This window comes from Jaculus jaculus, chromosome 13 (assembly GCF_020740685.1).
Source record: "Jaculus jaculus isolate mJacJac1 chromosome 13, mJacJac1.mat.Y.cur, whole genome shotgun sequence".
NCBI lineage: Eukaryota > Metazoa > Chordata > Mammalia > Rodentia > Dipodidae > Jaculus > Jaculus jaculus.
In genome coordinates this window covers 72,786,801-72,789,590 of record NC_059114.1, presented here as the reverse complement: position 1 = coordinate 72,789,590, position 2,790 = coordinate 72,786,801, and the positions used below count along the sequence as shown (strand labels likewise).

The window sequence follows — 2,790 nt, the reverse complement described above, 5'->3', positions numbered from 1 at the left end:
ACAGGACAAAGCAGACCCAAACCCCCTCTGCTGCCTGGGAACCAAGGCCCTACCCCCCTTATTATCAGAGACCCTCCAAAAGCCACTTGAGTGATGCTCCTGAGTCCTATCTAGTGCCTTCCCGACGTCCCTCATTCCTATGTAGCACCCCCCTCCGTGACTCCCAGCATGTAGCCTGGGTCACCCTTTCTCCCCCCTCAGAAGCCTGGAAAAGTAAGAAACTCCCTTTGTTTTTCAGAAACGGCAGCCTCTCTGTGTCTGGCTTTGGCGACCCTCTCGTGTGCTCCCCTACCAATAAAAGCCTTTCCCCAGAAAAGAAATCCATCTGTGCATCTCAATTAGAATTTGCTGCTGGAATCTTTGCATAACTTAATAGATATGCAAATATTTCAAAATATATGTAAAGTTCTGAAATCCAACACCTTTATACTCCCAAGTGTTCCAGAAAAGGGACATTCAGCCTGTAACTATAAAACATGTGGAAATGTCTGGAACGAAGTGAAGCACTTACTAAGCATTAGCGGATGTCATGATGCCTCTAACTCATTTGTTTTTCTTTCTGGAATGAGAAGTAAAACATCTCAGCAGGGTGGTGGTGCTAAGGCTGTGCACGGAGAAACCCAATGCTGCTGGCACGTAGAGAGGAAAGGGGACAACTTCCCCAATCCCCGATAGTTGTCAGAGGCTCCAGTGCAGAGAGGAAGGGACCTTGGGTGACTGTTGAGCTGGTTGTCATGATATGAAACATACAGAGTGGTGTTTTCGCTGGGTGACAAAAGCAACACTACAGATACTAACCAACCCAAAGATCCTCCTCACCAGAGGAAAATGTCTACTTAATGTAGTCTAGGCCATTGGAATGAATTAAGAGAAAAAATTTTGAAAATTAAAGGCTACCCACGGCGATAGGGCACACCAGGGCCTCCAACTGCTGCAATGGAACTCAAGATGCATGCACCACCTTTTGGCTTACATGGGTTCTGGAAAATCAAATCTGGGTCCTTTGGCTTTGCAGGCAAGCACCTTAACCACTAGGCCATCCCTCCAACCCATCTTTTATTTAGTTTTTCTTAAATTGTCCTCTTGTGCCTTTAAAAGCCAGTCCTATTCTTAGGATAATTATCCTACACTGAGAGATAAATTGCTATGTGTCCTGACAGAGTACCTCATTAGAGCAAATGGGAACAGAAAAGGCACAGGCCAGGACAATAAAATTGCTTTTTTGTTTTGTTTTTCAAGATAGGGTCTCACTCTAGCCCAGGCTGACCTGGAATTCACTGTGTAGTTTCAGGCTGGCCTTGATCTCACAGTAATCCTCCTATCTCTGCCTCCCAAGAGTGGGATTAAGGGTGTGTGCCACCATGCCCAGCAAAATTGTTTTGTTTTTTTTTCGTTAACACATAGTCTCTTAGATCAGAAAGGAAAATGAGTGATCCTTGAGTTACTTTCCAGACTTATAAATAGTTGTTTTTTTCTTCAGCAGTCTTTTAGTCAAACAAAATTGTCTTAAAATCTTTATACATAAAACAGATTTAATAAAAAAACAGAACCCATGGGCAAGTCAGAGACATACAAATGTATGGAAACATGAGATCAGTTCATTTGAAATTTCCTGCCCAGGGTAGATGCAATGAAGATAGGGTATTACTTAGAGATAACTGAGGAAGAATGACAAAGTCACTTAAAAGCCAGTCTGGGGCTGGAAAGATGGTTCAGTGGCCAAGGCTCATGCCTGCAAAACCTATGACCCAGGTTCAATTCCTCAGTACCCATGTAAGCCAGATGTACAAGGTGGCACATATGGCTGGAGTTTGTTTGCAGTGGCTGGAGGCCTTGGCACATGCCCATTCTCTCTCTCTCTCTCTCTCTTTCTCTCTCTCTCTCTCTATAATAAATATATATATATCTATACACACACACATGTGTGTAAAATATATGTGTATACATATATACATATTGTTCCTCCCTCAACTAAGTAAGTAGAGTATGTTAAAAAGTTTTTTAAGCCAGTCTGTCTTAATCTGCGTTTACAGCAGCAGTTGTAAACCACCTCAGGGCTAGGATCCTGCCTAATGTCTCATTCCCCACTGGGCAAAGCCATGTAAAGTGAGAGGATCAGTGATCTGCCAAGTCAACTCTCAAAGCCCCACCCAGAGCTCTCCTGTGGGCTCCATGGAACATGTTTTTTAAACCACCAACCTGGACTGGAGATCTAGCTCAGTGGTAGAAAGATTAACTACATATATATGACCCTGGGTTCAATATCCAATGTTACAAAAGGGGAAGCGGAGGGGAGAAGGGGCCTTAGCTAGAATGAAAACCATAGATCCAGCCATCTGGCCCACTTTGCTCACCTTTCAAACCCAGAAACGACAACTAGCTTGCCCAGGATTACCAAAGTTGAGCAACACATTGGAGTGAAGCTCAGACTTAGGACGCCAGTTACCAATGCTGCCAGCCACGTGTGTAGAACGCCTCCTTATTCAGTCTTTCTGGTGGATTCCTGACTGTGATGGGTGAAATTCCATCTCCTAAAATTTCTGTGTTGAAGTCCTAACTTTCAGTTCCTCAGAATGTGATTTTTATTTGTATTATTACAGATGCAATTAGTTAGGATGAGGTAATTCAGATGGGCTCGCATCCAACGTGGTGAATGTTCTTTAAAAAGAGGAAATGTAGCGACCACTAACCGCAGGGAAAAATGTGTGTTTGTTCATTTGGTCTTGGCCAGGAGGTGATGTCCACCCTCTGCTCATGCCATCGTTTTCCCCTGTCATCATGGAGTTTTCC

The 2,790-nt window shown here is 43.7% G+C and overlaps 1 non-coding gene across 1 annotated transcript; it reads right to left on the bottom strand.

The window, feature by feature from the left end:
• Nucleotides 1-1,074: 1,074 nt before the first annotated feature.
• LOC123454398 lies at nucleotides 1,075-1,209 on the bottom strand. The gene has a single exon (XR_006633361.1).
• Between the last annotated feature and the right edge of the window lie 1,581 nt (nucleotides 1,210-2,790).